At 47.5% G+C, this 23,363-nt stretch overlaps 1 protein-coding gene across 2 annotated transcripts in view; it reads right to left on the bottom strand.

Moving 5' to 3' along the window:
• WIPF1 (WAS/WASL interacting protein family member 1) overlaps window positions 1–4,238 on the bottom strand; it is an 80,433-nt gene extending 76,195 nt beyond the window's left edge. The window contains exons 1-2 of one of the 2 annotated variants that reach the window (XM_075001445.1): window positions 4,088–4,238; window positions 3,523–3,699 (exon numbers count right to left, since the gene is read on the bottom strand). The gene's annotated coding sequence lies outside the window, so the exon portion shown is untranslated. The remainder of the gene's footprint in view (window positions 1–3,522; window positions 3,700–4,087) is intronic. The other variant, XM_075001446.1, reaches the window with a different exon arrangement.
• Window positions 4,239–23,363: the final 19,125 nt, after the last annotated feature.

Here is a 23,363-nt window from a genome sequence, read left to right as displayed (position 1 = left end):
TGCTAAGAGATGTAGAAGCCAATCTAAGCTCTGGTATAGGTACTAGGAAGTCAATGGAATAATTCTGCCATCACTCTAGCTACTGCCTCTTGAGAACAGAAAAGCCGCTTCCCTTCCTGTAGGGAATGTCTATGCTACAGAACTATACCAGCAAAGCTGTAGAAAGACCTCTGTACTGCATCTAGACATGTACCTAGTTTACAACAGGCTACATAAAAAACCCACACACTAGTAAAGTCAGTACAGTCTAAAAGTATCAGAGGGGTAGCCAAGTTAGGCTGTATCTTTAAAAAAAAAAAACGAACAAGAAGTTCTGTGGCACCTTATAGGCTAGCAGATATCTACAATCTAAAAATTCATCCAGACAATGACTTGTTGCTATTGCTTCCTATGCCTTATGCTGTAAGGCAAGTACAATATTTCTACTTCTTCAATTCCTTTGATATATGATAGAAAATCAGTGGTACTCTTCTGTGATGTGTGCTTTTGTACGTAATGTGTAAGCTGCTGGTATGCAAAACAAATCAGGCTTCTGAAGAGGGTACAGTAACCTGGAAAGGTTGAAGGACACTTGTTTTAAGACCTCAGATTACCTTAGGACCATGTTTCTCCACTGGTAGTACAAATACCTTGCGGGTTGTGCGAAGTCCAGGGGTACTTTTGGAAAAAGGGGTACTTTAACAAATAGGTTGAAAAACACTGCTGTAGCACATATAGGGTAGGCATGCCTAAGTATGTGCAAGATAAAAAAGCGGCAGCAGCTGCAGACAAAGAATGACCATGTGGACTGGCAGAAAGTGAACCCGATGAGTATAAACATACACCTACCCATGCTTTTGCTGAAGCGTTTTCTGTTTAAAACTAGTTCTTTTTCGCTATAGCTCTCCTCTAACTCAGTGTCTGTTCCTCTTCCCTTCTTATTGTTCCCACTGGGCAGACAGGTGGGAGAACATCAGAACAGCCATCTTTCCTCCACTTTGTATATTGCTTCCCCAGTTGTGTTAACATACAGAGAACCTGCCCTTGCTTTTTATATTAACCATGGTGTATGTTAGACTAAACAAGGGTTTGGGTAGGGACAGGCCTACAGGCTGTTTACCTCAATCCAGCAATACTCTTCCATTCCTTAAGGAAGAAAAAAGCCTATTTAAGACTGTGGTTCCCAAGCTGGGGTCTGCAGACCTCTGGGGGTTGGAGAGGGGGAGAAAAGTCATACAATACAAGTTTTACATAAGTTGCAAGTTACAATGAATTGCAGTCTGAAAATCTAGGTTGTGGCACCTGCGTGTGATGAAGTGACCACACTGGTTAGATGCATACAAGCATGCGCCATACATTCAACATGGATCTGTGGCCAAAAACAGGCTTGCCGAAGAGAAAGGAGACCGACAAGGAGAGTGAAGCATCCACAAATAGAATATCTAATCCAGAGAGAGATGGAAGTAAACAATAAGTGAGAAGACAACACTGACTACTTAGACTGGATTTACCTGGTCCACCAGCAAAGATGAACTGCAACCAATGAGCTGTTAGCAAATGAAAGCCTAAAGACCAGCCAAACTTCACTGTCACTTAACACAGAAGCATGGCAAATGAGTCTAAGCCTCTTCATTTTTCTTTCCAAAACAAGCTTACTGAGTTCAAGGAAAGCAAAGATTGTCACAACAGTAACAGACAGTGACAATAAAAGAGCAATTGAGGCCACCTATGCAGTAGCCCAATAGCCAAACCAAAAAAGCCACACACACACACACAGGGAAGAGCTAATAGTACTGGTAGCCAAGACAACTAAATACTGTGCTTGAGGAGAGAGCACACTAACAAATAAGTCTGATCCCACTATGAAATACCACCATTCAGTACAGTATTGAGGAAGTGGCCGAGAATGTGAGGGAACAGTTGAACAGAGTTGCTTCTATGCGCTATCAATGTATGAAAGCCACCACCACACACCTGGCACAACTTATCTTTGTCAGGTAGGACCACAATGGGAGATAAACTACAACTCTTTTTTGCAAGCTACTACCCACATGCACAAACACTGCAGAGGCAAGTTTTGATAGGCTGAACTGTTGGGAATAATGTTGACTGGAAAATTGTGTTGGGGTTAGCACAGATGGAGCTCATGCCATGACTGGTCAACACCGTGGCGTTCTCACTTGTATTTAATCAGCTGCTCCATATGCAACCGATGTTCAATGTAGCATGCACAGGGAGGCCCTCGCCACTAAGAAAATCCCTGCCACTGAGTACCCCGAGCTCTGAGGGGGCCACATGGTTTCTGATACCCTTTGCCACAACATAAACATGTGAAGCAGCTTTCTCACTCTCATGGAAGACCAAATAGTGGAGCAGGCTGTGTGTTGAATGACACCTACAACTGAGTATCAGACGGGTAGCCACGTTAGTCTGGATCTGTAGCAGCAACGAAGGGTCCTGTGGCACCTTATAGACTAACAGAAAAGTTTAGAGCATGAGCTTTCGTGAGTTAACTCACTTCTTCAGATGCACCTACAACCGAGACTCATCAATCCAACCTGACATCCAGTCTTTGAGGTCAATGAAACAATACCAGGGATCTCCCTTGGTAAGTCAAGTGTATTTGTTGCTATGTAGGTCCAAACTGTTGTGGTAATTTATTGTGATGAGATGTGCAATTGAATTGTTGTGATGTCAGAAACAAGTATGCATCTTTTAAATGTGAAAAGTATTTTTTCTGATTTAAGGAACTGTATCTAGTGGCTAGAATTGGCACCTGTGAATGTTTGGGTGGGGGATTGGGGGCCCACTCTAGTGAAGAGGTTGGGAACCACTAATCTAGACAACATTAAGAGGAGTTTCATGGCCCCTTCAGCTCCCTAGGGGATGCCTGATCTCCAAAACCTGCAGCTTCTGCCAAGGATGTAGGAGGAGCTTAGGAGAGAGCATACTGGCAAAGCCTCATGGCAGAATCTCGCACATCAAGCCTACACACCTGTTTCAGAAGAGTGATAAGTAGTTTCTTGTTGTGGCAGCCTAACCAGGGGTCACCTAAATTCTGCCCCAACTTTGGTTCAATCGGTTGTACACAAACAATGACAAGTTGATGGGGGAAAACCCACTGCAGATTCTGAAGTGAATATAAATTGACTTTAGTAATTGCTGCTTAAGGCTACAAACCCAATAAAGCAAACAGGCCTGAAACAATAGCCCTGAGCAAGGCAAATGCCTTTCATCTCCCTGGGATGTTAACTCTGGAAACCTAAATACCAATTCAAAATCATCAAGGGTATACCATGTAACTGCACATCCTTCTATAAGATGGGCACCTCTCTTTTTATTTAAGATCTTCATAATCTACAGCGACAGGCATCTCCACAGCAGCAGTTGGACGGCCACAAATGAAGGAGCTTAATTTGACCTGTCCCCTCCCCATTTTTGCAGGTTGATGTGGCTGCACGAGACTTTGCAGGAACTAGGCATCTTGAGGTTAACTGGGACATATCTACTTAGGGCCGGGCAGCATTTGGCCTCACATCTTACCAAAGGATGGATCACACCAACTACCACCCCACCCCGGGGGAACGCAGAAGGCAGAGCACAAGGAAAGGAAAGGCAGGACAGGGCAGCAGTGAGAGGGCCCACGGGCTATGGAGCCGGCTGGGAGGACCGGGAACAGCTTCAGCATGCGGGGAGCTTATCCAGGGGCTAGAGACAGGTCTGGAAGAGAGAAAGAGGCAAAGATCAGGGTCAGTGTAAGCGCAGGCGGCTCTGCTGGGGCTCCTCCCGTCTCACAACAAGAGTTCCCGGTCCGGCAGCCCGGCCAGCGCCAGCCCAGCCGGCTGCTGCGCGGCGTGCGATCCAGGCTAGGGCGGGGGAGGTGGGCGGTGATCAGCACCGCAACCCCGCAGGGACTCGGCTGCAATCCACAAGCCCCGAGCCCCGCCGGCAGCTTCCCTTTCTCGGCCGGGCCGGGCCACGCCCCAGCCCACGCCGCCTCCGGCTGCTGCGTGTACTTCCCCGGGAGCGGCTCCCCACGCTGCCAGCCTCACCCACCCCAGCTGGGCTCACCCCCCCCCCCGCCCTCCGGGGCTCCCCGCTCCCTTACCGCACTGCGCCTGGCTCCCTACGCCCCGGGCGAGGGCGGGAGCGCCCTGCTCGCCAGCCGCGCTCGCCGCATCGCGGCCCGGGGAGCTGTTTACGGAGCAGCCCGAGCGGGACCTGCCCACTGAGCCCACCCCGCTTCCGCACATGGCCCGACTCCGCCGGCCCGAGTGAGCATGTGCGACGTGTCCGCACATGCCCAATAGCGGGGCGAGGCCGCTGGCCGGCGGGCAGGTCCCCAGCGGGAGCGGGCCGCGGGGCAGAAAGTGGGGCGGCTCCTTTCTGCAGCGAGCTCCGTTTTCTCCGCCCGCCAGCGGCATCCCCGGGGAGACCGGACTGGCAGCGGAGCCGCTTGTTCTCCCATCACAGAACCACCCCGCCCCCCGAAAAGATGAATAGTCCAGCCACAGGCAGCGTGCTACATAACGCAGTCAACATAATGCAAATAACCACAGTCTATGCCGCAGGAACACCAGGCCTGGAACTCCTCCTTGCAACAAGGCCCATCGCCAACTTTGTCCACATATCTACTCTGGGATGCCATCACTGGACCTAACCAGGTTATTCACAGAATCACGGGCACTTTCTAGTGTTCCTCAGCTAACATCATGTATGCTATCATGTGCCAACAATGCCCGGGTGCTTTGTATATTGGACAGACTTCAAACTCTTAGAGTTAATGGGCATAAAAGCCACTCCTGATTAATTAACATGCTGGCTGACAGGTTTATGGAGTGGACCATTCTGTTAATGACCTGAAAGTCCAAGTTTTACCGAACAGGAGTTTTCACAAGTTTGGAAAGAGGCTGCTGAACTCATATTCAAATTTGACACATTAACACATGGTTTGAAGCAGGATGGGAATTTAGCTCATGGTAGCAGCTCTTTTGCCTACTTGGCTTTATCTAATTCTTGACTCCCCTGCCCCTTCTGCTCTCTGATTTACTCACCTTAGTAATACTTTTCTGATTTGTCAACCTTGATTACTATTTTTGGTTCTCTGTGCCTTAATACTGATTCTGTTCTGGTATGGCTATGATCTGAAGGAGTGGGTCTGTCCCAGGAAAGCTCGTCACCTGATAACTTATTTTGTGAGTCTTTAAAGTGCTACTGGACTGCTTTTTTTGTCCTGAAAAGCTGGATTTCCTTTGGCCCAGCCCCAGTGATTTGTGGCTATATTTAACTGGCTGTCTGGAAGGGCCAGTCACTCCCCTCTGGCTTCTAACAGGCTGCTGGGGTCCAGGAGCCCACCTCCAGTTAAACACAAGGACCCCGCCCCTTCCCTAACAGGGAGTATCAAGGCAATTCACAGACCAGGGGCATCACACATTACCTCCCACTAAAAATAAATAAAAGCAGTTCACACTTTCCACCCCACACCTTTAATCTTGTTTGCAGATAGTGTTTGTTCTCACAGAATCAGACTCTTAGAATCACAGAGTTGGAAGTGACCTCAGAAGGTCAACAAGTCCAGCCCCCTCCCCCCCAAGCAGGATCAACCCCAACCAAGTCATCCCAGCCATGACTATGTCAAGTTGGGACTTAAAAACCTCTAGGGATGGAGATTCCACCACCTCTCCAGGCATGGCCTTCCAGTGCTTCACCAATCTCCTCCCAAGATATTGTCTACAAACTAGACAAGAAGAAATCAAGTGAAAGGGGGTGCCCTATTGAGGGACCAAGGGGAATAAGAGCCCTTGTTGATTCTTTTTTGAGGAGTATTCCAAAGCCCTTTCATAAGCCCTCTGCTGAGCACAGATGAGCACAGGTTGTTGGGCACCTGCTCAAGGCCATACTGCACCTCTTGTGCACTGCAATAAATCAGGAACAGAAGTTCAAGGGAAGGCATTACATGCAAAAATATGATTCAGACTATACCCTCATGCAGGCCAGGGACACAAACATTACAAATAAAGCATTGCAAAGACAGGCTGTATGAGAACTTTTTCCTGAAGCTCATCACATGTTCTGGCTAGGATTCAAAAGTGATTACCCTTATCCTGTGACTGGGGTCAACATGTAACTCCAGATACCAGAGAATGAGAGAACTAGAAGGAACCTAGAGAAGTCATCAAGTCCAGCCTGCTGCACTCATGAGAGGACCCAGCTGTGATGGGGTTTGGGGTCCCCAAACACTGCACCCTGTCTGCAGGCAGGAGTGACTCTCACTCGGCAGGTAGAACAGGAAGTTTGTTAGTCGACAGATGCACAGCTCAGAACAGAGATGCGAGTACAGCAGGCAGAGACAGTCATTCCAACCTATCATGGGGAGATGAGACTGAAGGGTGCCCCATCGAGGGTGTAGCTGCCCCCACGGCCAGGCTGGCTGCCTTCCAACTCTCTCCACCCAGCTTCTTACTGCTGCCTCCAATTCAAACCCAGCTCAGCTCCTCCCTGCCCTTTGTTCAGGTCAGAGAGGTGTTACCTGCCAGCTTAAGTTACAACTCCAGGGGGGTCATCCTTAGCCACTGTGAGCTGCTCTGCCTGTTATCCAGTCTGACTCTCTCACATGCACCCCCTACTCCATCACACCAGCTTCAGCCCTAATGGATGTGTCTCTAACCTGCTGTCAAAAGATCTCCAGTGATGGAGATTCCACAACCTCCCTAGGCAATTTATTCCACTGCTTAGCCACCCTGATAAGTGTTTCCTAATGGCCAACCTAAGCATCCTGTGGCAGGGTCAGTCTCCTTCCTGAGCCCAGGTCCTCCATTCAGTCCACTAGCCCCACCATATGAACCCCAATACCCTTGCTTGGGGCAGGGGGGCAGTCTGGGGGGAAGCCAGTCCCCACCCACACATTCCAGGTTCCAGCCCAGGGACTCTGAATGACCAGTACCAGCAAGGGCTGACTCCCTTTGCCCTTGCCTCAGCAGCTCCTCTCCCCTGGGCCACTTCCCCAGATGATTCCCCCCCCCAAGTACCTCCTTCTGCTACCGATAGCCATAGGAGCAGGTCCCCTCCTTTGTTTGGTTCCTTCCAGCTGACCAGCTCCTCACAGTCTCTGGTTGAGCTTCAGATCCTCCCCAGGATTGGGCCTCCTCTCCTTTTTTTGTAGTCTCTGGTGTCCTCCAAGTCTCCTTCCCTTTCCTCAGCCACCTTCCAAACTCTCCTAACCACCCTCCTCTTGCCCTGGGTGGAGGGCGGCTCATAAAGATAGCCCTGAGTGGGATCAGCTGGCTTTAATTGATTGAGGACAGCCTACTCCTCAGCTGCTCCCACTTTGATTGTCAGCTCCATCTCTGCTCTGTTTTTACTCCTGTCTTTTCCTCTCCTGGTCCCACCCTGCCACAATCCCTTACTGCAATTTAAGCCTATTGCTTCTTGTCCTATCATCAGAGGTTTTGGAAAATATTTTTTTCTCCCTCCTTGTAAAAACCTTTTAGACACTTGAAAGCTGTTAGGTCCCCTTTGTCTTCTCTTTTTCAGACTAAACAAAGTCCATTACTTCTATCTTCCAGTGTAGGTCATGTTTTCTAGACCTTCAGTCCTTTTTGTTGCTCTTCTCTGGACTTTTTTTTTTTTTTTTTCAGTTTATTGATATCTTTCCTGGAATGTGGCGCCAGAATTAGACAGTACTCCAGCTGAGGTCTAGTCAGCTCAGAGTAGAGCAGAATAATTGCTTTTTGTGTCTCGCTTATAACACTCCTGCTAATACATCACAGAATGATGTTTGCTTTTGTTGCACCAATCACACTGTTGATACAAATTTAGCTTGTAGTTCACTGTGACTCTTAGATCCCTTTCTGCAGGAATCCTTCCCAGACAATCATTTCCCATTCTGTATGTGTGAAACTGATTGTTCCTTCATCCTATTTACCTCAGAACATTTGTCCAAATCATTTTGAATAATAATCTTGTCCTCCCAAACACTTACACCCCCTCCCAGTCTGGCATCGTCTGCAAACTTTATAAATTTACTCTATGTCATTATCTACTCAGGGATGAAAAATGGGATAGAACCGGTCCCAAAACTGATCTCTGCAGAACCCCACTTGTTATGGCCTTCTAGCGTGAGTGTGAACCCTTGATAACTACTCTCTAGGAACAGTTATCCAACCAGTTGTGCACCCACCAAAGAGTAGATCCATCTAGGTTGTATTTCCCTAGTTTGTGAGTGAGAAGGCCGTGCAAGACTGCATCAAATGCCTTACTAATATACGCCATCTGCTACTACTCCCTTATTCATAAAGCTTGTTATCCTGTCAAAGCAAGTTATCAGGCTGATTTGACGTGAATTGTCCTTTTATAAATTCATGCTGACCATAACCTTATTATCTTCTAGATGTTTGCAAATGGATTCCTTAATTGTTTGTGCCTTTTTCTTTCTTGGTAGAGAAGTTAAGCTGACTGGTTTGTAATTCCTTGGGTGGCTGTTCTTTCCCCTCTTATAGATGGGCACTATGTTTAACAATTTCCAGTCTTCCGAAATCTCTCCCATATTCCATGACTTTCCAGAGACAATAGTTAATCTCTTAGATAGCTCCTCAGTCAGTTCCTTGAGGATGCATTTCACCAGATCCCAGCGACCTGACGACATTTAAGTTTCAAGTAATTTTTAACTTGTTCTTTTATGTTAAAATCTGATCAATGCATAATTATACATGGTAAAGCATTTTTGAGGATATTAAAACCCGCAGTTGTATATTTACCTGAAGTTAAGAGGGCTAAAAGTCTCATTTTGAGGAAACGTATTATATCTTATATGCTCTTTGTTTGTAAAGTTTCCTTTCAAGGGTAAATAAGTGATTGGGATGGTGATTGGGGCAAGAAAATTTTTGAAAAGCCTGGTATATTTTATAACTAGAAAGTGGGCAAGCAAGTTTTAAAAAAAAAAGAATGAAAAAGGCTTTAAAACTGAAGAGTGGCATTCCGTACACTCTTCATCAATAACTTCACACATGGCAGTCAAACAGAGAATGAGAATCGAGAAGAGAAAGTTACTCCACTATGTCCAGGTCACAAGGGCAAGCCAACTTTTTCCCTGTTATTATAAATGCATGGGAACTCTGACTGGATCAGACCAGTTGTGTCCAACGCTATGTCTATACTAGAGGGTTTTGTCAACCAAATCCATGGAGCATCCAGATTCCCAAGGCGTTCTGTTGACCGTAAATCGACAGAATGCAGCACTTGTCGACAGTCTTATCCCTCTCCCCATGAGGCACAACGCCACTGTCGAAAGAGATGTGTTGACAGAAAACTGGTCTGGAAGTTTCCAGGGGGCGTCTGTTGACAGACAGGGCTTCCGGGACACTGGACAGCCCTGTCTGCTGTGCTTCTGATCGGTCGCTTTGTCAAGAGAGCGCCTGTGAAGTCCGGCCACTCACTGTCGACGGGGCGAATTGTTCTTGTGATCCGCTCGGCAGTTTGGCCACATCTGTCAACAGAAGTCTTGTCAGAAGGTATCTTCCAACGAAAATTTCTGTCAACAAATCCCTGTATCTAGACATCTCCCAAGCGTTGCCCACACTAGATTCTTTGGCAGTAGGTAGAAAAAAACCCTCCCTAGTAAGGGGCTACAAGATAACCTGCTCCCCATAGTTTCTTCCTAACTCTCAGTTGTTGTGGAGAAGGCAGGGGAGGTAATGGCTTGAAGCAGGAGAGTTTATACCCTCCCACACTGGTGATTTTTTAGATTCCCTCTTCAAACTCTGGATGTACTTGTTCCCCAGATGTGAATCCTGCTGAGCTCTGGACTTCGGTGCTATTATGTGGCAATTAGTTCCTCTGGTTAAGTGAGAGTGCTACCAGCTAATGACCTCAGCCAGTTTAGCATTGCCTTGACCTTCCCAGCATATCTGGGATAGGGCTGGGGGACAGTTCCAGCCCTCCATCCAGGACTCTCTTTCAACCTCAGTCCAGGCGGTCCTATTTCTGTCCCCAGTGCTCCAGAGACAGGTATTTTCCTTGCTTGCCTCTTTTAGCTTCCAGAGCAGGCAGCAGGGGGGAGTACTGCAGCTGTGGGGGCAGCAGAGGGCAGACAGAGAAGCAGACAGCAGAAACAAACATAATTAGCAGTAGGAAGGAGATATGTACTTTTCCTCTTTTCAGCTTTACTCAGCACAGGAGTGCAAGGAGGTCAATTACCTCTCTCCACAGGAGGCCCCACACTGTATTTGGTGTCTTGCCTCAATTAACTTGTTCATGTAGAACTTGAGTTTTGATAGGCAAACAACAGGCTCTTTTTCCTTTAACCATCTTCCTCCAGTTTTCTAGAAAGAAAATTTCTGTTAATGCCTCACGGCCCAGTGCTGAGCACCAGAATGAAACGGCGCTCCAAACACAAGTTCTGGTGGCTTAGTAACTTTGTAGGGTTTATCCTGGGCTTTGCTCTTTAGCTGCTGTGGGTAGAAGGTACTCCCCATGGTTCACTGCCACCCATTTCAACCCAATACAAATTCATCATTCCCACACGCCTTGTTCCTAAAATGAATTTCCATTTATAAACGTTCCTTTGAAACAAGCCCCCTTGCTTCTAACTCAGTGTTTTTCATCTTTTTTAAAATAAAGTATCCCTTTTACAAAAAAAGAATTATAAGTACTCCCAGACTTCTCTTGTGCTCCTCTAAGGGTACGCAGAACACTGGCTGAGAAACGTGTTCCTAAGGTAATCTGAGGTCTTGAAACAAGTGTCATTTAACCTTTCCAGATTAGTAACAGAGAGGGAGCCGTGCTAGTCTATACACTGTCAAAACAAAAAAGCAGTCAAGTAGCACTTTAAAGACTAACAAAATAATTTATTAGTTGAGCTTTCGTGGGACACATGTCCCACGAAAGCTCACCTAATAAATTATTTTGTTAGTCTTTGAAGAGCTACTGGACTGCTTTTTTCTTTCCAGATTACTGTACCCTTTTCAGGAGTCAGATTTCTTTTGCATACCACCAAATCTCATCTCCCTTAAAAACTACTTACCTGCAAAAATTTAAAGCAGGGAAAGCCCGTACTGAACATGCTGGTGTTCGAAGGCAGGGTCCGCACAGCTTGGCAGCGGTTGTGTGGACAGTGTCAAGTCTGCCAGCTGCATGGTGGGCTGGGAAGTCTTGTAAAATGTAAAGCATGGAAAAAAAAATCTTTCTCGGGGGCTCCTCGCAAATCCTTTGCAGCTGGGTGGTTGTGGGGGGCACAGAGAAAGCACCGAGGAGCCCTCCAGCAGCATGATAAGTGGGGAGAGAGCCAGGAGAGTCCACCAGCCACATGGTGTGGGGAAATGGTGAGCCTGCCAGCCACATGGTGTGATAAGGCAGTCCTGGGAAATTTAAATGGCCAGGGAGCAGTGCTACAATGTTAAAGGGACAAACTTCAGTGAAATGTTCTGTGTTTCTTCTAAGTTGCCAAAAAAGATATCAGCCTCCTAACAGTGACAGAGAGAGAAAAAGCAAATACGCTCATACTGTCTGAGCACAAGGCTGGAAAATTTGCAAGAATGCTGTGTGGTGCCAGATGACTTACACCTTGCCACGCCAAGCCACCAGTGCTATCATGGTAGTGGGAATAAATTAGTCTCTCCAGAAACCTTGTGTGAAACATAAAGGAATACCTGGCTGAGACCTTCATGGAACTATCCAGAAAGGGTAAACGCACCATCCCCAGAAATATTAACAAGCTGTTCTACGGGCATAGATCCACCTTACCCCACCCACAACCTGCTTGTAGCAGTTTAAAAATATACTCACCAGAAGAGCCATCTCCAGCATTGGTGGACTCCAGAGCAACAAGCATCAATGAGAGGACTGACTCCAGCATGGGGAAGAGTTCCTGGCTGGCAGGGTCAGCTTCCTCAGGCATCTGCTGACTGGCAGCATCTTCCTCTTCATTGACCTCCACCTCCTCCTCACCCTCTCGGCTCTTGGAGGAGTCCATGCAGTTCTTGGCAACTGCGGTTGGGTCCTTCCCAAGAATGGCATTGAGCTGCTCATAAAAGTGGCATGTTTTGGGAGATGTCCCAGATCGCCCGTTGGCTTCTTTCATCTTCTGATAACTCTGCCTCAGCTCCTTGATTTTGACCTGGCATTGCTGAGCCTCCCTGGCATATCCTTTCACTATCACACCCTAGGAAATCTTCCCCTAAATGTCTGCATAGCTTTTGCTGGTTTGCAGTTTTCTCAGCAAGATTCATCACCCCACATCGACATGAGATCCTGCATCTCCTGATGGCTCCCTCCTGGGGCTGTTCCCTGAGAACTCTGATCAGAACTAGAACCCTGAGAACTCATGATGCTAGATGTGAGGGCTCCTGAGATGTGCTCCTCAGGCGTGCTATCCACACTGGTCAGAAAGAAAATGAATTCAAATCCCTAGGGTTCCTGTGCACTTGGAGAGCAGTGGATGTGAAAGTGGCCAGAACGGACACCTGTGGGGCATTGTGGGGTACCTCTGGCGACCAATAAAATCATTTTAAAGTAATGCTGTTTCCGCACTAGCATTAATTTGACATTTTAAATTCAAATTTGGCGTTACACCACCTAGGAGGGGGTGGGAGAGGACTAGAAGGTCAACCTTAGAGCCCACTAAAATTGACCTAGTGGTATTTGCAGTGAAAATAGTCATATTGTAAAATTGAACTAAGTGCCTTAGAATCGGCTTTATGCTTTAGTGTAAAGAAAACCTAGGACAATATACTAGCTGCTGCCTGTAGTGAGGTCACCTCACCAGCATGCACCTTCTGCTGGTTTCCTCAGTAATCAGGTCTTCCAGCACTAAAGCATCCCCTAATGACTGGTGTCTCACCTCCAGTTATCTGTCTTCTGCATGACTTAGACCCCACATCCCTCCCAGCTCCTGGTGCCCTTTCTTCATAAGACTGTCCTACAACAGTGCCTCAATGTTCTGGGGTCCTCCACTCCCAGGGGACCCCAATCCACTTTGCCTCAGTGATCCCCTGCTAGTTGTCATCTAGCTCCTGTCTCAAGGCAAACTGCAGTCTGAAATGGGCATTCCTCACTGGCAAGAGGGTTTGGCCCTGCTGCCTTGTATCAGGCCTGCAGCCTGGGAGCTGGGTCAGGCCAGAGCTCCCCAGCACTGCTCTCTCTGGCCGTGTCTACACGTGCACGCTACTTCGAAGTAGCGGCGCCAACTTCGAAATAGCGCCCGTCACGGCTACACGTGTTGGGCGCTATTTCGAAGTTGAAATCGACGTTAGGTGGCGAGACGTCGAAGTCGCTAACCCCATGAGGGGATGGGAATAGCGCCCTACTTCGAAGTTGAACGTCGAAGTAGGGCATGTGTAGACGATCTGCGTCCCGCACCATTGAAATAGCGGGGCCCGCCATGGTGGCCATCAGCTGAGGGGTTGAGAGACGCTCTCTTTCCAGCCCCTGTGGGGCTCTATGGTCATCGTGTGCAGCAGCCCTTAGCCCAGGGCTTCTGGCTGCTGCTGCTGCAGCTGGGGATCCATGCTGCATGCACAGGGTCTGCAACCAGTTGTTGGCTCTGTGGATCTTGTGTTGTTTAGTGCAACTGTGTCTGGGAGGGGCCCGTTAAGGGAGCGGCTTGCTGTTGAGTCCGCCCTGTGACCCTGTCTGCAGCTGTTCCTGGCTCCCTTATTTCGATGTGTGCTACTTTGGCGTGTAGACGTTCCCTCGCAGCGCCTATTTCGATGTGGTGCTGCCCAACGTCGAAGTTGAACGTCGACGTTGCCAGCCCTGGAGGACGTGTGGACGTTATTCATCGAAATAGACTATTTCGATGTCGCGTGCACGTGTAGACGTAGCCTCTCAGGTACCCTCTCTAGCTCACCAGGCAGTCACATGCCCCTCTTACTCTGCAGCTAGAACAAGAGTGCATTCAGCTCAGCCCTTGCAGCTTTTTATAAGGCCCAGCCTGGCCCTGATTGGCCAAGGGTGCGCAAGACTTTTCTGGCTTGTCTGTAACCCTCTCCCTTCTGGAGCGGGCTGCAGCATCAGCGCACTGCCCGAAAGAAACTAATTATCCCAGGAAGACTTGTAATAGAGGAATGGAGCAGCTAGTGAGGGATTTGAAGCCAGTGAAGAGAGTGATCTGATGGGAGTGGGGGGCTGAAAATGTATGAAAGGAAAGCTCTCTCCATGGCTGGTTTGAAAGAGGAGACTAGAACTGCAAGGAAAGGCAAAGCAAGGAGAGAAGAAGCAGCAGAGGGATCCTTAATGGACTAGTAAAGGCACTGGAGGGTTTTGCACGCAGGGGTTTGTTATTTTGCCATACATCAGTATGTCTCCTGTGCTGTGTTGAAGAGTAAAGTGCAATTGGTTTAGAAAGTCCTTTGCAAAGTCTATGTGGTCCTTGCTTTCACTGTCACATAGCCCCAAAGAGAGAAATAGTAACCCAGAGGGTCCACAGCTTTGGTGACAAGGCTTGGGAGAGCTGGCTCTAGTTTTGGACTGTGGTCAATTGGACCGTGGCGTCCTTATCTATCAGAATGGGGTGTTAGCTGGAAGAGCTGCATCCCAAGGAGACATCTAAGAGGCCCAGAGCCAGAACCCATTCCTAGACTGAGTACAGCCCTCATCTGTCTATGAGCATGTGGGCTCAGCGACTGAATCCAGGTACAGCAACTGTGTAAGTGTCCACCATGAAGAATTCCTCCAGGGCTGTAAAACCAGGCACAAATGCAGAGGATGCTTAGCAGTCTCAAAGCATATATTTAGGGTTTCAGGATCCCAGTGAGTTACCAAACACTGCTCAGATTCCTGCGGAACCTTATGAGTTGATGATGTATACGTGGCTATCGGGTGACCAAAATTACTCTGGCCTAAGGTCTGGGACTTGGTAGTTTAAATTCTGAACCAATATCAAAAGCAGTGCTAATGTGAGAAACCAATGACAGCTGTAAAGTTGCATATTGTAAAGAGCGCCACATCTGAAAACAAATTCCTTAGTCGTCAAATTCTCTCCCAGGCTGAGAACCAACACGATGCTGATCCGACACATACTTCCCTCTTAAAGTCCAATTATAATCCCCCTCTCCTTGAATCCAGTATTTTCAGTGCTTAATTTCAGTATGCTACTGTGCTGTCTCTTAAATGTGGAAACAGGAACTGCTTAGTCAGCAGCATCACAGGACTCAGATTACCTCTTAGGCAACCATAGCAAAGGGACAAACGCTTACGCTTCAGAGGAATGCTGAGAATGTTTGTGATACTAATATTCTAAAGCAACATGTTGCAACGTGTTCCAATTATCGACACCTGTCTTTTAATGCCTAGTATTGAATACTTCACCACCTGACAGAGCCAGAACCACTTTGGCAGGACCCGGACAAATGCTTTCAGGACCAGTAAGCTTTTCCGATCACTGGTCCCGGAGGAGTGCTCAGAAGGAAACATTTTCAACCTTTGGCGTAGCTGAGCTCATGATCAGGCTTTTAGAGCAGGCTGCTGTCATTTGCCTGCTCCTTCGCCATTGCCATTTCAACTGAGCTGAGGTACAGCTGGTGGGGGGTGGGGGAGTGTTATATAAGGCCTTCAAATTAAGCGTATTTGTCCTGCGCCTATTAAGAGCAGCAGCCCATTCCGATTGCTGCTTTCAGGCACATGCAGCAATGGAAATGTTCCTCTGGAACTCTTTAACAGATGTTTTAAAATGCAGACTGTAGTACACACCCTCACATGGACAGAGTCGTTGGTGGAGAAGATGACAGAGTTAGGGCGTCTGGAAACTTCTGAGGGCAAAATATCCAAGGCCTATTCAAAAACAATCTAAGTGCATGAGGAAAGCGTTACTGGCCATATAGTTAAAAGAGCCTTTGCAAGTAGAAGAGGAATCATACTAAAAATTCAGCTACATTAGGAAAGTTGCAGGGTGGTGCTGACCTGAGGCTATGGAAGAGTAACATCAAGAGCACATGAAGGGGTGTTACAAGCAAAGGATTAAAGGAGACACAGTTTGAAAAGCAAGAGGATGACAGCGGAAAGCGAAAATGGCTCCTCCTCCTTACCCCGCAGATCTGCACACTCTTGAGAGTCAGATAAAACAGTTGCCTACTTTTCTATACCTGTTGTTTGAGAGGTGTTGCATGATAGGTGTGTATGTACCTTGTGTGTAGCTGTTGGAGAGCTCCCCCTCAGCTATACTCCTTGGGGTAGCATGAGCACCTTCTGGTGCCTCCTGTCACCACACCCCCCCTTTGGCTTCAGGATTAGGAAGCAAGGGGAGTAAAAATCCCTTTCCTCCAAATGACATGGGAACTTCCTGTACAGCCTCCGTGAGGAGAAATGAGCTCCTGAAGTAGCATGCTCCCAAGAGAGTGATCTCTGAAGGAAGGGGAAAGGGGTTTTTAAGGAGGCACAGAGGTCAATTAAAGGGTATGTCCTGTACTAAGCTTGGTACCCCACCAGGAACCAGGAATCCAACTCTGGAAAACAAAGGCTCAGCAGATGCAGCTGCAGCCCATGAAAGCTTCTGAACTGATAAATTAAGCTTTAAGGTAACACCAGCCCCCTCACTGTTTTGCTGAAGTGGATTAACTCTGCTATCCCACTGAAGCTATCCTAAACTTATGCTAATATTTAAATACATACAAACATACTAGACTAAAAACTAACCCCACGGGCACTTTAGACACTAGAAGAGGGGAGACTTGCAGACACAAAGACTGGAGCAACAACCGTCGCTGTCAGTAGGAAGGCGCTGAGGAGGGGTCAGTGGCAGAGCAGCCTTTTATATCTGCAGGCAGTGATATGAGGCACCACAGGGTACTCACACTGCCTCAGTGGGTACTGCTGAGGCATGTACACATGTACAGTGGATGGACACGTACAGTTATTCAAGCCACTGTTCACATTAGCTCTGGCCTTAGGCTTCCACAACCTCTTGCTCTGGATGTTAATGCAGAGGAAACAGTGATGCGTGCAGGGATGACGTTAGTCCATAGTATTGGGGTGGCCAACCTGCGGCTCTTGAGCTGCATGTGGCCTTTTGAACAATGAAATGCAGCTCCCGCTTGGAGCCAAACACCAGGACTGCTGCCTGCCGCTCTGCGCCGCAGTGCCGGCTATGAGACGTGCATGGCGACGGCTCCAGTGAGTCCCAGGCATAATATGACTATTTAATGCAAACACACAATGTAATCCTTGCAGAACAATAGCACAGTAATATATTCAAAGTTGTTTTTTTTAAAGGTCAGGGCTAAATTGCACCTCTGGAAGGCCATGAAGTCGCCCAATTCATTTGACAGCAGAATCTGAAGAACATGGGGTTGTACAGGTAGAACCCAGGGCAGCATCTCCTACTGAGGATGATACACAAGGACGGCGTTAAATGTTAAGGGTCCAGGGAGATCTTGCAGGGTTGGGCATTAGGAAACATCAAAAGACCTCAATGAATGGAGCAGGTTAGAGCTGGAAGGGACTGAGACAATATATTCAGCCTCCCCAGAGTTGTTTTTCCAGGCACGCTGTTCAGAGAAGAACTGACTTTAACAAAGAGGTTGACACAGACAGGATGAAAGTTAACAGTACTTTGTTTTGGTCTGCAGATCCTGATGACAAAGCATTTGATATAATAATGCTTAAGACAGGGTAAATCAGAAAGGGCACGATACTAGAAGATCTAGATGAATATGCAAATCTAAAGCCCCAGCTAAAATCCACCCTGCAGGCCTGAGCTGACTGTCAGGACTTGAGTTCAGTGTTAAACTTCTGCTAGCCAGGAAGGATTGGTCAGCTCATTTCCCTGCCTCTGATGGAATATGCTCCTGCTTTCTGGATACAGTGAACTCCTCCCTGCCAAGGATGAGCTACAATAGAAGAGCAAATGTCATGCTTTCAGGATAGATCAGACTGCACAAAATATTTCAAACCAATTTCCTTGCAGAGGAAACTACTCGTTTGAGGGTCTATAGTCCAGTCTGCCTCTTCGGGCAGCACTAACAGGACCCTTTCCTTTAGCCTCAGTTCCCTCTAGAGACTTCTGGGGAACAAAGGATAGCTAATTCCTGTCAAGGTAAATCTTAAGAGAATTGGGGTGCCCCCTTCTTTAGTTAGTGTGAGCAGAAAGTGTTTAATCAAGCACGGAAAAAGAGTTCATTCCCCCCAGCTGCATGTACCCCCATGGCTAGCACCGCTTACGTCTGAGATGAAGCTAACTGTCTGGGGAAGCTGTGCATGCCCCCCACCGGGTTAGTCTGTCACTACGAGCTCTGTGCCCTCTGTCGGTCAAAAGAGCAAACCCTGAGGCAGTGGTACAAGCCACCAAGGGAAGGTATGGAATCACTAATGCCAGTTGCGATGAGCTGGCATTGCTTGTGCTAATATAACTGAAGATGATTGTATGGGGTCCTGGTGATGTTTGCTGCATGTACATATTGTGGTGATAGTCAGGAAATGCACCCAGGCAGGAGGAGGTGTACTCTGGTGCACATTTCTCAGCACACCTTTCAGAGACAATGCAAGAGTTTGCCAGACATGTTTCACCCAGGAATAAATCCTTCCCTGTGTAGGGGTCAAGAGACTTAGTGAGTTTTAAGGAGACTCACATCCTCAAAGCAAGAGCCAACTCTCTGAAACTGAGAACCTATAATCTGCTTTGGGAAGGTCTGGGAGAAATTAGACATGTTGGGTCCCCATCAGGAAGATGGCTTGATCAAGCTGTGATGGGTATATGGATCTTTTGCTGTTTTAAAAGCCTCCTTTTTTAAGTTTAAATGCCTTGTTCGTCCTGTTAAGAACAAACAATGCCTTAAGATGTTGACCGGTCACTGGTTTCTCTGCTGGTCACAAGGTCTTACAGGTACCCAGTTTCATCAGACCTGCTGGATAAGCACTGAACTAGATAGACTGGTTGCTCCACTGCGGTGCATGGTGTACTTTCCCTGAGGACAGGCAAAGGAAAAAGGCCTGAGACCTGTGGAGACCATATTCAGAGACCATGGAAGGTACAGCTAGCACTGTTACCACAGACTCCCAAGACCCTGCCTTCACCTTCAGTGGTGGCTTACAGGGACAAGAGGAGCAATGGTACCAGGGAGCAGGAGAATGTCCAGGTGTGATTTGGGAGTTTCCTTCCCCTTTCTCATCATTTCAGTAGGGAATGGCTGACAATGACAACACTTGGTGGCATACTGCAAACCGCGGGACTCTAGTCCAGACAGCAAACTTATGTAGTTGTGTTTTGGGGCTGTTGCTCTCCAAAACAACTCTCAGCCAGAAAACACTGAGCGTGGAGTTTGATACTGAGCCAGCAGAACTGAATGGACAGTAGGGCCTGGCGAGGAAAACATCGGGAGGGGTGAGCTACGTTTCTGCTTACACAATATTCCTTCTGTACTTGGGAGGGTATGAGATGGATCAGCCTGAGCCCTGGGCTTCCTTTGGCCCAACCAGGAAAAGGTGGTGGTGCAGGTGGTCTGAGCTTGGAAGAAGAAGCTAAGTCTGGGCTGCATCATTCTGGAATGGGGGAGGGCTGTTTGCCCTGCTGGTCAGGAGCTTATGCCAGCATGGGAAGTGGGGAACCAGATGGACAGTTGCTCTGGGTGCCTGGGGAGGGAGCACGGAGCCATACAATTGCAGATGCCCTGACTGTGCTGCTGTCTAGGCCAGCTGTGCACCTCCAAGGTCCAGCCAAGTGCCTGTCCTCCTCCACCGCGCTGCCGTAGTTCCACATTTGTCTAAGCTCTCTGTCCCTGCCAGCCTCCTCAGCTCACATCCCCAGACCTTGCCCCACTCCCCCATTCCAAACCTCTCGTTTGACAGAGATTTACACATTCAACAGGGATGAATTTAGTCCCTAGCACATTGCAAATGTCTATATAATCCAAACACACATTGCAGTTCTTGCAGAACAATAGCACATTACTACTTTCAAAATTGCTTTGTTAAAGTGGCAGCAAATTCTTTAGAATAATTGAGATAGCAACAATACCGCCCCCCCCCCGCCCCCCGGGCCTGCTCTGTTGAATGAGTACTAATTAAATTCAATCCTTTCTCTTTCACTTCTAGCTGTTAATCAGGGGAAATACACTGCCAGGAGAGAAGGTCGTGCCTAATATTGTATAACCAAAACTATATTCGTCCAAGGTTGACTTAAAAGAATGCCTAAAATAGGAAAAATATTTTGGACGTGGCTCTCTCTCACTAAAACAGCAAAACTCCATTCTACCACAAGACGGAGCTGCTGGCTAACTTATCTGAGTAGCAGCACATTGGCTTTGGTATGTCATTGTTACTCAAAATGGTGTATTTTTATTTCACTGTATTTTGACTGAATGTTATATTTAAGGCATCGCTGAAATATATTCTCCAGGGAAACACCTTCCAGTTATGTATAAAGATACTGAGCTGTGTAATGCGACTAAAGCTCCTTACTTATACAAACTTGAGAACACTTCTGAGTTCTCTGTGTATCCACAGACCAAGTACAATCTGTCAAGTGTCAAAGCAAGCTTTCTCACCCTCCCATGCCAATGTGCCTTAATCCTGACCTAGTAGAATAGGCCTAGAATTATAATTCAGTCCAAGGTTTTTTCCATGTCACAGGCCTTAAAGAAATAACTAGTATTGACAGAATTGCAGATTTGAGTAGCACATCACACACATTCTTTGCTTCTTCAACATTAACTTTGTAATCTGCTTGTTTGGGTGGTTTTCCTTGAGAAAACATATTTAAAGGAGAATAAAATTTCACAAAAATACGTACTGTGTGTAAGTTAGAGAACTCCTCCCCCCCCTTCAAATTTTGGAGAGCTCAACTTCATGCCTTACATGAACCAGTTTTCCAAAAGTGCTGAAAACCCACTCTCTGACAATCAGGCCCCTTTAGGGTATTTAAGCTCCCCCAATCCCCTATACCCACCTTGCCTCAGTGACCCACTGCCAGTCTTCGTCTAGGGGGCAAACTGCAGTCTGAAATGGGTGCTGCCTTCTGCTTCCCTGGCTGCCTCTCTAATACCCTCAGGCCTCATCTCAGGCCCTGCTTGGGGCTTACCTGGCCAGAGCTCCCCTGGCTCACCTGGACTTTTCCCCCACTCTACACACAGAGAACACTGGATTCTATGGCACAGAAGTCGAGCGTTTGCATTTAAGGCGTAATCCAGCTCCTGCTGACATGGCATGACACCCACTGACCTCACTGAGAATTGGGTCAGGCCTTCAGGGTGAGGGTTTGCAGTTTGGATTTTCAGAGGAGACCAGGAATTTTGTGGGTTTTGACTTTTGATTGTTTCACCTTAAATACATTAAAGGGGCCCGATTGTCGGAGAGCAGGTTTTCAGCACTTTTGGAAAACGGGGTGCCTATAAGGCGTGAAGTTGAGCTCTCCAGCGTTTGAAGGGGGAAGGGAGTTCTGCAGCTAGCAACACACAACAAGGTCCAAAAGGCACCCTGGCGCCTGAGGCAAGAACGTGCGTGGAGTTAAACTGCGGAGGCAGGGTACTTCAACTCATTCCTGTCTAGCAGTGGGCTCCTGCTATATGAGCCTAGAGAGCATCTGTCAAATGGAATTCAGTGTTCACAACAAAAGGTGCTGGAAATGTGGTGCTGGGGACTGCGTCTTCAAGGGCTAAACTTCCCAGACGCACAATGTGGGTAGGAAGCTGCAAAGCTTTCTATTATGCACAGGCAGTTGAAGCTGCGAGAGTCACAGAACGCAGCTGAGCTCTCACAACCACTGTAAAAACTCAGAGCTCATTCAACACAACGTACTGGCTTTCCCACTTCAGGCACATACAGCACAGCCAGCTATCGAAGCTCCTCCTCACTTACTCCAGTATGTTCCAAGCAGCCCCTCTAGAGCGGAGAGGAGCGTTCAGTTGCCTCGAACCTTCATTCTTTTGCCTTTCGGTTGAAAGCACTAATCAGAGATTTTTTTTGGGGACATGGAGGCCTTGCAGCTGGGGCTCTCAGGAACAGTACTGTGATAGCCATTTGTTTTCAGTCACAAAGGACTGGCATTGAGCATGAGCAGAAAAAGGAGGCTGCATGGCACCTTGGCCTCCTCTGCAAGCTCTGCAACTCACAACCTGGCCCTATCACCACTATTAACACCCCCACCTACAAGGGGAAGCAAATCATGGCCTGATCCCTCTCCTAGGAGCATCCTCGCCCCCAAAAAATTACAAAGCTGGACTTGCACTAGCCACCAATGGACTTGCACTAGCCACCAATGGTAATGAATAAGCCACTACTCAACTGGCCTAGGTTTCAACCAGTGACCTAAAGCTGAGAGGTTCCACAGTCCAGTGCCCTGGACTAACCTGCTCGCTCTTGCTATGGTGATATATTATTCTGACTTCAGTAACACAGGTGGGAGGAACATCAAAACACGTGCTGTGAATGGTTGATCACAAGAGACACTGGATTTCTGTCCCCTGTGCTCACACTGCTTTTGTGTTCATTTGCTGACAACATCCCAGTTAACATATGTACGTTTTAGGCCATCATTAGAGCATGTTCATAGAGAGCAAAGGCTGAGTTCAGAAATATATCTGTAGTCACAACCTACTGGTAAGAATGGCTTTCACCTAGTAAAGGAACAGAAACAATTCCTTGTGACCTGTGTGTTGAGTCAAAACAAATCACTACAGCTGGGATTTTGGATATGGGGAACATTCTATGGGCCAAGAATTTACTGGAGAAATCACAGACACCAAGAGACTAAATTCACATAGGTCACCCCATCAGCCAGTTACATGTTGGAGTATGTCAACACGGAGGATTGGGTGGTGATTGCCAACTTGAGGCAATATACATCAGCTCTGATCAAGATAGTATGCTCAAAACAGAACAGAGTGGTAGCAGTACATATGGCAGAAGGGGCTACTTGCTTTGAGTGAGTGCCTGTGGCCTAAGAGGGATACATACTTCATCACAGAACGCTAGAACTGGATGGGACCTCAAGAGGTCATTGAGTCCAGTTCTCTGGCAGGACCAAACACCATCTAGATGGTCTCCGATATGTGTCTGTCTAACCTGCTCTTAAATATCTCCAGCAATGGAGATTCCACAACCTCCCTAGGTAACTTATTCCAGTGTTAAACCACCCTGACAGTTAGGAAGTTTTTCCTAATGTCTAATCTAAGCCTCCCTTGCTGCAGTTTAAGCCCGTTGCTCCTTGTCCTATCCTCAGCGGCCAAGAAGAACAATTTTTCTCCCTCCTCCTTGTTACCCTCTTTGAGGTACTTGAAAACTGCTCTCATGTCCCCTCTAAATCTTCTGTTTCCTCAACTTTTCTAAACATTTCTACACTTTATTTTTAGTGTATTTGGTCCATCAGTGCTAGTAGGCGTATGTCAGTTCCACCTGGGAGTCACGGCCCCAGCTTGAAGTAGAGAAACATCCTTAAAAAGAAGGCTGAGGTTGGAAGCGGG

The sequence above is a fragment of the Carettochelys insculpta genome, chromosome 8, assembly GCF_033958435.1.
Source record: "Carettochelys insculpta isolate YL-2023 chromosome 8, ASM3395843v1, whole genome shotgun sequence".
NCBI classification, from domain to species: Eukaryota; Metazoa; Chordata; order Testudines; family Carettochelyidae; genus Carettochelys; species Carettochelys insculpta.
This window is presented reverse-complemented; position numbering and strand designations above follow the sequence as displayed.